Source organism: Pseudorca crassidens, chromosome 14 (genome assembly GCF_039906515.1).
Source record: "Pseudorca crassidens isolate mPseCra1 chromosome 14, mPseCra1.hap1, whole genome shotgun sequence".
Classification (NCBI taxonomy): Eukaryota; Metazoa; Chordata; class Mammalia; order Artiodactyla; family Delphinidae; genus Pseudorca; species Pseudorca crassidens.
The window spans coordinates 70,080,136-70,093,557 of NC_090309.1; the positions used below are offsets into that span (position 1 = coordinate 70,080,136).

Below are 13,422 nucleotides of genomic sequence, written 5' to 3' on the forward strand. Positions count from 1 at the left end.
TTCTCCAGAAATAGTTCCCCCTTTACGCTGCCAGCTCCAAGGGCAGAATATACCAGCACCCTTTCTCCTTACCCCAGGGAGGCTCTCCCCATGCAAATGGGGTCATTTGCCCAAAGAACTACCTACTTGGGGGATCAGATCCCATTGTGAACACAATGGAAGTTTCTAGTCTTCTAGAAGACAGTATCGTGTGAGGGCAAGGCACCAGAACTTCTTTCCCTGAAGAACATGAATGGCAAAATGCTCCAGGTCTCCCCCTCCCCCAAACCAAGAAATGTAGCTCGGCTGCCTGAGTTGCCTGGGAAGAGGGAGAGAGAAAGAGAGGTGGCCAATGGGGGACAGCCACCACTTCTACCTCGTTCCCTCACAGTCTCCCAAGATGCCCCTGTCCCTCTCAGTCATTACCAACTAGAGGCCGGCCAGAGCTGGGTGGTGTGGCCACCTGTTGGGGACCGGGGGTGGTGCAGCCTTGGGGCCCGGAGAGGCCCCATGCTTTCCAGCTGGACCTGCTGCAAGCACCAGGCAGCAACATCCCTGCTCCACCTCCACCACTGGGGAATGAGAGGCTGGCAGGCTGAGACTGCTGCAGGAAAAGCTAGATAGAAGCCCAGCTGAAAAACAAAAGCTGAAACAAAAGTAGCCCCTATATCCAGACAGAACTTTACTCAGCATTAAGAAGAAATGAGGGGCTTCCCTGGTGGCACAGTGGTTTAGAATCCGCCTGCCAGTGCAGGGGACACGGGTTCAAGCCCTGGTCCGGGAGGATCCCACATACCGCAGAGCAACTACATCCGCGTGCCACAACTACTGAAGCCAGCGCCTAGAGCCCGTGCTCCGCAACAAGAGAAGCCACCGCAATGAGGAACCCGTGCACCACGACGAAGTGTAGCCCCCTCCTCGCCGCAACTAGAGAAAGCCCACCCGCGTGCAGCAACGAAGACCCAACGCAGGCAAAAATAAATAAATAAAATTAAAAAAAAAAAAAAAGAAGAAATGAGCTATCAAGCCATGAAAAGACATGGAGGAAATGTAAATGCAAATTACTAAAGGAAAGAAGCCAATCTCAAAAGGCTCCCTACCGTACAATTCCAACCCTATGACGTCCTGGAAAAGGCAAAACGATGGAGACAGTAAAAAGATCAGTGGTTGCCAGGGGTCTGGAGGGAGAGAGGAGTGGATAAGTAGAGCACAGGGTATTTTTAAGGCAGTGAAACTATTCTGTGTGATAGTATTATGATGGATACAGGTGTCAAAACCCATTGAGTGTACAACACTGAGAGTAAAGCCTAAGGTAATCCGTGGACTCTGGGTGATAACATGTCAGTGTAGGTTCACGGATTGTAACAGATGGACCACGCTGGTAGCGAACGTGGATGGTGGGGAGGCTGTGCATGTGTAGGGCAGGGGTACACGGGGGACCATGGGTAAATGGGAAGTCTCAGGAAGTATCCTGCTCAGCTTTGCTGTGAACCTCAAACTCCTCTAAAAAATAGTCTATTAAAAAAACAAAAGCAACCCTGGGTAACAGAGAGGGCCACCTCCCTCTTCAGGCCAGGAGTCACTCAGCGTTAGGCTCAGAGAGACTTGCTTGCCCCCAGGAGGGGGCAAGGCCCATTTTTCTCTTCTGATGCCATTTCTTCTTCCCAGGGGGCAGGGATGGAGAGGCACTCCTTTGCCTTTTAAGTGTAGGAAGGGGATTTCTGGAGTCCTTTAAGGCCTCTGCTTGATTCCTCAGCTCAAATCTGACACCTCACGAGGCCTCCCCTGACCTCCGTAACCCCTAGTCACTCCCCCTCCCTATCTGGAGGCCTAGTTTTCTGCCCAGCACTCTTCACCACCTGAAATTCACCTACTTGCTTTCATATGCCAAAACTAAGACAGAGCCTTGTCCCTGGTGTCCAGTGGGAGGCACAGAGTAGGAGCTCAATAAATGTTTGTTGATCAAATGAATAACTGTGTGACCAGCTGCATAACCGAGGCTGAGGCAGTTAAACCTTTCTGGACCCCAATTTCCTCATCTGTAAAATGGGCGATTAGACTTAATGACCGTGCTCTCTTCTTGCTACAATGCTCTGAGTGTTCCAGCAAGTATCAGAATGACCTTGTTTTCCCACCCAAGGGCTTCTGCCAGGCCATCAGGTGACTGCGAGGTACTTAGGAAGAGAATCCCTAGCAGCCTGATGGATGCTGTCTGCCTTCTCAGGCTAGGTCTGCAGATGCAGGAGAAAGGCCAGAGTGTGAGCTGAGCAGATTGGGGTGTGGGGAGCCCCCCGCCTAGAATGTAAGCTTTAGGTTGGCGGGGGTTCATATTTGCTTGTGTAGTCCATGTCCCTAGAACAGGGCCTGGCACACAGTGAGCTCACCAGACAGTGACCATATGAGTAAAGCAGCAGCCCTCAGAACATGTTTCCAGTCTTGGGTGAGTGTTCTGTTTGGGTTGAGTGTGGTATGAAAACAGCGACAATACTCCCTCCCATTGGTGGAGCCCTTTGCAAAGCGTTTGCACGTGCACGATGCATTTGATTCTCATGACAGCCCCATGAGATAAGGACCATCAAGTATTATTATCCCCAGTTTACAGATGAGATAACTGAGGTTCCAAGAGTTTAGCTTGCCCGAGGCCACACAGCTGGTAAATGGCAGAGCCTGATCTCAAACCCAGGGTTTTTGTTTTTTTTGAATTTTATTTTATTTATTTTTTTTATACAGCAGGTTCTTATTAGTTATCCATTTTATACATATTAGTGTATATATGTCAATCCCAATCTCCTAAAAACTCAGGGTTTTTTGCTCCAGACCCAATGCTTGTGTGTTGCTGGTTGTGCAAAGCCCTGCAGGTGGGCTGGAGAAGGAAGCCTTATGTTAGAGCCAGGGCCCCGAGGATAGAAAAGGCGCAGAGACTGCTGCGACTGGGAGGATGAGTGAGGAGGGGATGGGGTGGGGGAGGGGAGGACTGGGGGAGGATGAGTGAGGAGCAGGAGGACAGCAGGCAGAGCCAGATGCTCCCTCCACTCCAGCAGTGGCTGGGACCGCTGGGTGAGAGGCTGGAGAGACCACTGGCCTCACATAGGCGCTCTGCCCCTCAGGTCCAGACATGCCCAGCTGCAAACAGGTCCTTCATGGGGCACAGATGGCAAGGATGTGGGCAAACTGGTTTGAGGAATACAAAAACCAGCTTAAAGCTTTCTTCTCTTTCCCACACAAGGCACCAGACCTGGCCCATCATCCCTATTCCAAGGAACTCTCCAGAATGGCGTCTGGCCAGCCCCCAAATCCGCCTGACTTCACCGAAGTCACTTATATGTCTCTTCAAATCATACACACACACACAGAGCCACCCCAGAGCCCTCGCCCTGGAATTCTCCAAGCTGAGCCCGCTCGGGCCCTCCCCTCACCCCCACCTGTGGAAATCCTTTGCTCCCATCCTGGTTCCCTGCGCTGGGTCCCACCTGGTGCAGGGGTCACAGATGCCGGCCGCATTGCATCAGCCCACATCAGGGAGCCCCGGGGAGCCAGCAGTTATCACAAGTCCCTGAGGCCTTCCCCAGAAACCACGAGGCAGTGATGAGGAAATGGAGGGGGACGGGTGGGTCGGGGACGGTGGCGGCCCACCCACTGGCCTGTGTTTGTCAAGGAGGGCACGGAGCGAGCAGCAGAGTAGAGGTCATCGCGAACGCATGCGCAAGGAGGGACAGACGGGGAGACTGAGGACCCACCTGAAAACCAGCGGGAAGAGGCGCCGTGTCAAAATGTCGTCCTCTTGCTGGAGGGGTGCTTTTCTTTCCAGACGCCGCAGCAAGATCCAAAATGGCCGGAGGGGGACGTCTCGGTTAATCACTGGCCGATGTGTGGGTCTGCTCTATCGGCCCCAAGGCCCGCGCTCCTGCTGCGTGCCAGGCTCCAGAGCCAGAGTCCTCCTTCCTGCTTCACAAGGAGATTTAGATGCCGCTTCCCCGACGCCCGGCTGCAACAGGGCCCCCAGGGCTAGAGCAAACAGGTGATTACCACCACCACGTGTAGCTGGTACTTGTTTATTGATCGCACGTTTCTTGATCACCTACTCTCCCATGCCGTGTGCTAACGGGGTTCTCATTTCCTTAATGGGAGCCTCCCAGAGATGGTTCTGGCGGCCACGACGGGGAGGGTGTGCTTCTGACCTGGGTGGGGTGATCAGACGCCCCGACTTGCCTGGGACAGTCCCATTTTATGTCTGTTGTCCTAGCCTCATTGTCCGCAGAGCCCCCTCTCACTCTCAGAGGCGTCCTGGTTTGGAAGATACATGATAGGTTTGTGGGGGGCCTGGCCCGGGGACTGGCTCAGGGGAGTTGTGTGTGATGTGCCTTGTTCCCAAGAGGGGCAACTGGACTGAGAGAGGCAGACACTAGAGGGCGCCAGTTAGCTGTACTTGGCCGGCCAAGTCCCCAGGCTGGGGCCCGGTTGGCTGCCAGGGGACAAGGCCTGTCTGAGGAGAGTCGCAGGCAGAGGCCGGCAGGTGGGGAACCAGTGCTCAGCAGAGCCCTAGCTGAGCCCTTTCCTGGCCTACACCCAGCCTGGCCCGCCTCCCCCCACCCCCCCACCCCCGCATCCAGCCAGCAGGGTGCCAGAGCAGTGCCTACAAGGGAAGACGGGTCCTGGCACTACCTCCCCTCCTCCATTTCAGCCTGGACAGGCCCCTGCCAGCCTCTCACCCCACCCCCGGGCCCTTGGGCGTGGCATGGCCCACCCTATGGCCCACCCTTGCTGGAGACCTCAGGCCCCTGGGCCTGCTCTCCCGATGGTTTGTGGCTGGGCCTCAGATGGCCGTTCTGGAATGATAGCCAGGCCGGGTCCAAGGAAGCCTCACAGCCCCGGAGGGGTGAAGGTGGGTGGGGAGGGCAGGAGGTAGGATGTAGAAGGGACCCCGGCCACGTGGACTCAGACGCAACACTGGGGTCTGGGCATCCTCTCCTGTGGAGAGCCCAAAAGGCTTGCTGCCCATGAAGAGCCCGCTGCCCGCCGTCCTGACCTGGCCACTGCCCTGTCCACCCCACAACTGGACACAGGATTGGCCGCCAGGGAGGCAAACTCTCTGTTCCCATCTGTTCCCCAGCCCCCAGCCCCCGTGACTCCTCTCCAGGTGAACCTGATGTCACCAGGCGCCAAGCAGGAGAGAGCAGGCCGCACAGAAGCTGGGTTGAGGCCTGTTAGAACCGCACGCGCCGGCATCCAGCAGGCTCGGCCCCGGGTTGCGGCTCTGATATCGGTAGCTGTGTGACGTTGGGCACGTTGTTTAACTTCACTAAGCCTCGGTTCACTCACCTAGAAAAGGTTATAAGAGCGTCTATTTCGCAAGGGTGGTGGGAGGAATAAACGTGGTAAGAACACAGAGCGCCTAGCTCAGTGCCTGGTACCCAAGCAGGCAGTGCCCACGGTGGAGGAGTCTCTGAGCAGCGCCGGCCGGGCCTTTCAGTCCCAGCCCAGCTTTCCTCCTGCAACAGGAGTCCTCGTCTGCAAGAGAACAAAGATGGACCATAAAACGTGTAATGGGGCACATGGTACGTGTAGAGGAATTTCCTATTTGACAGTGACATCATGGCTGCCTTAGTGCCAACAGCCTCAACCTCTTAAAGAATCTTTCATTCATTCGTTCATTTGTTCGTTCATGCATGAGTCCCAGATTATAACTGTTGTCCTGACGTAATGAGTAATAGCCTCCTTTCGCTCTTGAAGTGTCCCGGTTTGGATGATCAATGATATGCATCACCCTACCTAGTGTGCCAGGTTCTGTGCCTGGCGCTAGGGATTGAGAGAGAGATGCTATATAAAGACACTGGGCCTGTAAAGCCTTATATAGGGCTCACCAGCCAGTGAGGAGACAGACAAGGAGATGACTGGAGAAGTGTGAGAAGCGTGGGGCTAGAGATGTGTGGCCAGCTGGTGCCCCTCTGCCCCGTAAAACCCTCCCAAGAAGTACCCTTTGATTTATCTCTCCTTGGGTTCGTTTACTTTCACTTATTTACAAACCAACTTTTTGAGGTCAGTTCATGCCATACATTTTCCACCAGATACATGAAGTAGCAGGTCCTCTTATTCATTATAATATTATTTTTCTCCAGCCTCAGAAGCTGCCTTCTATTCAGATATTTGTGGTCTTCTGTTTTAAGAGTCACAAATATCCCATCTTCTCCTTCATGATCCCATAAACATCGGTTTTCCAGAAGCAGGTACTAATTTAGTTTTTCATTCTCATGGAAAAGTACACAACTGGAAGATGGCAGTGATCTCGAGGCACACTCTGAAAGCCTAGTCCTCATAACTTAGGCCAGAAACACCTCCAAGACATTTAATGAAGTTGAGGGGAGTCTTGGGGAAAAGGAGGGAAGATGAGAGAAAAGGAGCGGGGGTGTACCCTGGGGTTGGCTGGGGGTCAGGGCTGGAGCGGTCACCTCTGGGCTCCTGGCTACTCATCTGAGTTGGGTTGGGGAAGGACAACTGCCCTCCCCAAGGGACCACAGGCAGCCAGGCATGAGTGTATGCGTGAGGGTGGTGCCCCCTCGCCACCCACACCAGAATCAGTGTTGAATGTGGAGGCTTTCAGGGTCCCAAACCTGCCAGGTTCCCACACACTGTGCCCATTCTCCTTGGCCCAGGTCTCATCAAACACCTTCCTCCTTCCCCCACCCACGCCTTTCAGGTTCCTACTCAGTTAACTCAAGGACACCAGGGTCCCACATTTGCTGCAGGGTCTCTGTGTGTGTCCAACGCGAGGTGCATCACAGGACTCATATCTGTCCCACCTTCTCACCTGGGGATGGATCTCAGGATTCTATCTCACCATTATCCAAGAGTGTAACTGGGTGAAAATCATGGCTGTACCCGGCCAGCCGCAGGGGGAGCATCACCTTATTTAGATGTGCTGCCCCCAGGGGAGGAAGGAAAGGAAGGAGGAAGAGGGAGATGAAAAGCAAATAGGACCAAAAGGAGAAGAAAGAAGAAGGCATGGGTGATTCTGAGAATCAGGGGCAACTAGTGATGTCATCACAAGGACTGTTTCACCTGGGTCAGTGGGAGGGGGCATGGTGACTCATTTATGAGACTTGCCCCCATATCCCGGAGAAGCCATTCATTTAGCAAGTCATCAAGTCTTTCAGCACATGTTTATTGAGCTGTTACCGTGTTTCAAGCACTGGACTAGGCACAGGGGAGGGAGAGAGAACTGACAAGACACAGGGAGCTTGTGGCCTAGAAGGGAAAGACAGTTCCACTGCAGAGTGTAGGTGTGCCGGGGGCAGAGGGAGATGGGGCCGGAGGCCAGGGGGCTCGGTGCCATTCAGAGGGAGTGGCAGGAAAGACTGCCCCCCAGGAGGGAAGGAGAGGGTGGGGAGGGGACTCTGTGATACGTGCTGTGGGAGGAGTAGGCAGACGCCCGATGGAGGCGGGGGAGGGGAGTTTCAGGCAGAGGAAGGAGCATCGTGCTAGAAGGCACGGAGGTTTCAGGGTGGAGGGAGATTTGGGGAACTGTAAGAGGATCCTGAAAGGGTGCAGGAGAAGGTGGCAAGAAATGAGGTTGAAGAGCTAGGGAGAGCCGATCCTGAAGGAGCTGAGATGCTCTTTCCAGGCAGTGAGGCCCCCCGAAGGTATAAACCCAGGAGAGCGTGCTCAGATCCCCTCCTGGGAGAGGAGACCCTTCGTCTAATGTGGGCAAGTAACTCTGACAGCTGGGTGACCAGCTCGCTCACAGAGAGACGGGCCCCAGTATGGAGCTCTCACGGGAGTCTGGCCTGCACTGGAGGTCTCATCACACATCGCCCCATGCCACCGTCCAGTGATCCTCGGAGGTAGATCGATTTCCCCAGTGGACGGATATAAAGGCTGAGGTGCCGTAGGCATTGAAGCTTGCCCACATCACACAGCCAATAAATGGCAGAGCCAAGATCAGAAGCCAGGTTGTCTAAGCTCTTAACTGCTTCCAAACTCTACCATCCCTAGGCCTCCCTAGGACCTCCTGCTTGAACTCACTTTCCATGATTTTTCACAGCTCTTCCTCAGCCACGGCCAGTTTCATGGGATTCTCTTGAAAAAACAGCCAGGCTTCACCACGATGTGTGGCCCACCCTGGCTCGACCTTCTCACCCATGCCCCATCTTGTCCCATCATAGGACCTGGAGCCCTGGTTCCCTGAGTCAGGGGCTGAGGGGTCCTAGCTGTGTGGACCCCATACTCTCTCCCTGTCCCAAACCTCTACATCTCTGGGGAAGCTACCAGGACTCCCTCCTGGGGGAGCTGGAGCCAGGTCATCCTGTAGGCCACGGCCCACCAAGATGACTGGGGCTCCCAGGAGGGACCCTCACCCCAGAATTGCCTTTTGCAAATAGGAGACTTGGGTGAGAACCACGAGGACAGGCCCCGGCGTGACCAATAGCAACATCAGACCTCGCCCAAGCCCATGGTGGTTCCTGTTCTGCACAGAAGGAAGGAAAGACCTTTTCCACCTGGCCTAGGGTCCCAACACTGTCCATCTTTCCTGGCTGGCGATAAGTTCCCAAACATGTTTTTGCCTTTCCCTCTAAAATGTAATCTTGGGTCTATTTCAAGGGAAACGCTACTCTGTCTGCTTCTGATTCATACTCACTGAGCTCATCAAAACCAGAATTATTTGGTAATCCCTGCTGGGCTTACTGGATGCCCTCTGGGATCTGTAAAAATCTCTGTTCCTCAGAAACAGGAAGTTTCAACAGAAGGACAGATGCCGGTTGCAGAAGTCAAAACTTGAATGCTCTCTGCCTACTGGAGAGGCACTTCCCTTCTTTCTGCCCATCCACAGACGCGGATTCTGTGCCTACTGTGTGCGGAGCGCAGAGATGGTCTTTAAAGGGGCTCTGGATTAATTCCTTAGAGCTGCCGTAACAAAGTATTACAGGTGGGGTGGCTTAAACAGAAATTTATTTTCTCACAATTCTGGAGGCAGGAAGTCCAAGATCACGGGGTCTTCAGGCTAGTTTCTTCTGAACCCTCTCGCCTTGGCTTGCAGACAGCCGCTTTCTCCCTGTGTCTTCACATGGTCTGCCCTCTGTGTGTGTCTGTGTCCCGATCTCCTCTTCTTAGAAGGACACCGGTCACATTGGATTAGAGCCCACCCATATGACCTCATTTTAACTTAATTACCTATTTAAAGACCCTGTCTCCAAATTCAATCATGTTAGGAATTCAACATATGAATTTGGGGGGACACAATTCCGCTGATAAGAGGCTCTGATCTCAAGAAGTCATTATCCTGTGACAACGGCTTTTTCTTTGATCTTGATCTGAGGTTAGGCCCTGAGATGAGGTGGTTTAGAATATATTTCCTGAGCTGTTGTAGCCTTTCTAAGGCAGGATGACTCGATAGACTAGGCACTGAGCTGTCAGATCCGGATTCAAATTTTGCCTCTTTCGCTTACTAGTTGGATGATGTAGCCCAAGTTACATAAGCTCTGAACCCTCAGTTTCTCACCCGTATAATGAGGATCATACTGCCTGCCTCACAGGGAGTTTTTGTGAGGATCCAAAAAGATAATACGTGTAAAACATAGCACAATGTCCGGGAACATAGTAGGTGCTCACCAAGGGGGAGTTCCCTTTCCAGGTGTATTTCCTGCAGGGTTTCCGCTTCCAGGGAATTAAGGATGTATTCCATCCATTCTCTGGGGAGGAGCGTGCCGGGAAACATAAGAAACTCAGGTACAGGGTTAAGATGTCAGCTTCCTCAGCCAATCCACAGCCCAAATGCCTGACCACCGTTTGGGCCAGAAGAACCCTTCCTTGGTCACCTCTTATAGTCTGGGCTGATTGGCTCACCAACTCTCCAACCTACATGTGGTCTCCTGGCTTTTCCACCTGTTACTACCTCAGAAAATATTCTACCCTGAAGGCAGCCAAGCCCCAGAGCAGGAAGAGGCAAAAAGAATCTGAACTTGAACTTCACCGGGAGCACCCACTGCCGGGACCTCTGGGAGAATGTGACGTAGGAAAGGGTGGGGATGGCTGTCGGGTCCGGGCTGAGCCCAGCTGTGGAGAGCTGGTCTGGCAGAGAAAACAAGTCCAGAGGCTGGCAAAGACCAGACCTCACAGTCCAGAGACGTAGGTGCTGGACTAGTCTAGGGACCCGGGTTCTAATGCCAGCTCTGATAGTTCCCAGTGGTGGGCAATTCACATGACCTCTCTGAGCTTCAGTTCCCCTCAGAGAGACAAATGGGATAATGTGTTAGAAAAAATCGAGTTCATATTTTATCAACAAGTCTAAAAGGTACCCTATTGGCATCTCTGGGTTACCACAATTCCCCAGCTGCCTAGGGATGAAGGGAGAAGTCCTTGTTGCTTCGGTTTCCAGTTTCCTTAAACTGCCAGCATTCTACACACACACACACACACACACACACACACACACACACACACACACACACCCCACTTTGCAGCAGATTAAGGATGCATTACTTCTCAAAAAGAGTAGCATTTCCAGCTCTGGAACGAGAGAGATGAGGGCTCATTCTGGGCCACATTCCCTCTTCAACATCATCCCCACCCCCACCCCTGCACAAGTGTGAGTCCTCTCCCCTTCCCCCTCCCTCCCTGAATTACTCATACTCCTGGAAACATGACTGATGACTTCGGGATGAGTAAGAGGCCCATGAGCGTCAACTGCTGGGAGGGTGAATGAGTTCAATACTCCCTCGAGCAGGGCCACTTAGACATGCGCCAGGAGTCCTGCTGGGGGAAGGGGCCACAGGACCCTGGACAGGAGCTAGCCTTTACTCAGCAATGAGCTAGAAGTCCTTTTACCCCTTCTCCCTTCTGCCAACCCCTGGGTGCCGATGGCCTTCTCAGCAGGAGGTGACAGCCCACACCCCTTTCTGGGCAGTGGGTGCAGGGCCTCTCAGTGAGCTCCAGGACACTGCATTTCTCTGACCCAAGCACCCCTGGCCTCACCCCAGCACAGCCAGGCCCAGGGCAACCCTGAACTTGGCAGCCTAGCCTTGGTTGCTTTGAAAGGGCCCTAATCCAGGGTTCAACCTGCAGGGTGCGTATGTGGAGCGGGTGTGTGTGTTTATACGCTCCTGTCCACCCTAATCCACAGTGCCAGTTGAGCAAATAGTTTTGGTCTGTTTTCCATTTTCCACGTGTCCCATTTCTGAACATTTGGTGGAAATGAGATCCCAGCAAAGGGAGGTATTAATTCAATGTGTTTTGAAGTGTTTATTTTACATGCTTGGATAAGCAAAACAACACGCAAACTAGATTGTCCTGCACTTAATACACAGAGCTGAAGCATCAGTTTCTCCATACCTACAATGGGTGTAGTCAGGACACAGATGGCATGGAAAATAACACCAGGGCTGGGAAGCATGAGGCAGCCCTACCTCAACGTTCTCTGCAACCAGGAAAAGACAGTGCCCTCACTCTGAGTCTCAGCTCCCCAGACAGTCCCTCCGTGTAGGAAACAGGGCTCACCTCCAAGCTCGCTCTGTGAGGATCTTGAGGTGTCAGCTGGGACCCAGCATGATGTCCTTTGAATTGCTAAAGACAAGAGCAATGCATTAAGCGGAAGGACTTTATTAAGGTGTTTCGGGACAGAGGCACTAGATCGCAGAAGAACATGTTAGGAGGATCAATTGTTTGATGGCATTTTGAGATCCAAAACGCAGGGGCTGAAACATTAGTGAGGCAGGAAAATGGCCTGGCCGGGGAGCCCCCTGATTCCTCCCCACCAGCCCTTCTCCCAGCGGAAAGGAGGGCTCCTCTCCCCCATCTTCACTGTTTACTATCATTAGCCTCAGTCATTTAAATGTAGTTTGTTAGAAGTTCCATATAAAGCAGAATAAATCGTAAGCAGTAAACTCAGGTGTTTTAGGATCTTTCTTTCCTTCCCTATAACTCAGCTGAAACCCCTTGCTACCAGAGTAGCAGGACATTAATCACAGTCAATTCATGATCCTTTCCCCCTTTTCTTAGGGTCAGGGCAGATCTTCTGGGAGGTTTACAGGGAACCCAAGCACCGGGGTACATGTCCATCCCTCTGTCGGGATGGCTGCTGTGCTGATCCACAGCCTGTTCAGGACACAGCTCTTCCCCAGGGCCGCAGTGAGGGTCCAGGATTCATTCTGCTGCCCTGGACCGTCAGAGACAGGGGAGGTTCTGCAAGGGTTCCCCTGCCTCCCTGAGATTCTAACCCCGACGTAGGGGAGCATGGTTGCTCTAATCCCTTCCACCCATCCTAGGGTGGTTATCTTGTCTTAGAAGTGTTGTTGACTAGAAGCTGAGGGCGGGCTGCTCTTTATCACGTTGTGTTCCCCAAATGTTATGTCTCTATTCCTCTGAGGACTTGGGCTTTCAAAACCAAAGCAGGAAATCTCCCTTTTGTGTCTGCCCTGCATCTTGCGCTTGAGCTCGTGCTTACTTCCCCTCGGCAATCAGCACAGAACTGCCCGAGTGGTGACAAGGGCAGAGAATAAATACTGGAGGGGATTGTTGGTATTTCAAAACTGTGCTACCCCATGGAGGATTCTCACTACCTGGTTTAGGACTTGCTATAAAGCTCTAGTAATCAGGACGGTGGGTACTGACATAAGAATAGACAATGGAATCGAGGGAACAGAGTCTAGAAGTATTGAGTTCGCCAAAAAGTTCATTCGGGTTTTTTTTTTTTTTTTTTTTTTTTTTGCGGTACGCGGGCCTCTCACCGCTGCGGCCTCTCCCGTCGTGGAGCACAGGCTCCGGACGCGCAGGCCCAGCGGCCACGGCTCACGGGCCCAGCCGCTCCGCGGCATGTGGGATCTTCCCGGACCAGGGCACGAACCCGTGTCCCCTGCATCGGCAGGTAGACTCTCAACCACTGCGCCACCAGGGAAGCCCTCATTCGGATTTTTGTAACATCTTATGGAAAAACCCGAACGAACTTTTGGCCAACCCAATGTATCCACACACACGTGGTCAACTGATTATTAGCAAATCAGCAAAGACACCAAGGTAATTCAATGGGGAAGGAAAGTCTCTCATTTTACACGGTGCTAGAACAACTGGATATTCATATATTAAAAAAATGAGCATTAACCCTTACCTCACATCATACTCAAAAATTATTTTGAGATGGATTATAGACCTAAACAGATAAGCTAAAACTATAAAGCTTCTGAAAGAAAACAGAGGAGAAAATTTTCATGATCTTGCAGAAGGCAGTTTTCTTAAACAGGTCACAAAAAGCACAAAACATTGTTTGAAAGAAAGATTTATAAATCGGACCTCATCAAGATTTTTTAAAAATCAAGAGACGTTGTTACAAAAATTGGCAAGCCAGTCTACAAAGAAATATTCACAAAACATATATCTGACAAAGTTCTGGTATCCAGCATATACAGAGAGTATCAACAGAGCAATAATAAAAAGGACTCCCCCAAATAAAGAGATAGG

At 52.3% G+C, this 13,422-nt stretch overlaps 1 protein-coding gene across 1 annotated transcript in view; it reads right to left on the bottom strand.

Annotated features, from left to right (window-relative positions):
- PLB1 (phospholipase B1) overlaps positions 1-13,422 on the bottom strand; it is a 201,933-nt gene that overhangs the window by 164,206 nt on the left and 24,305 nt on the right. Inside the window, exons 3-4 of the mRNA XM_067703362.1 lie at positions 5,299-5,487; positions 3,717-4,263 (exon numbers count right to left, since the gene is read on the bottom strand). The gene's annotated coding sequence lies outside the window, so the exon portion shown is untranslated. The remainder of the gene's footprint in view (positions 1-3,716; positions 4,264-5,298; positions 5,488-13,422) is intronic.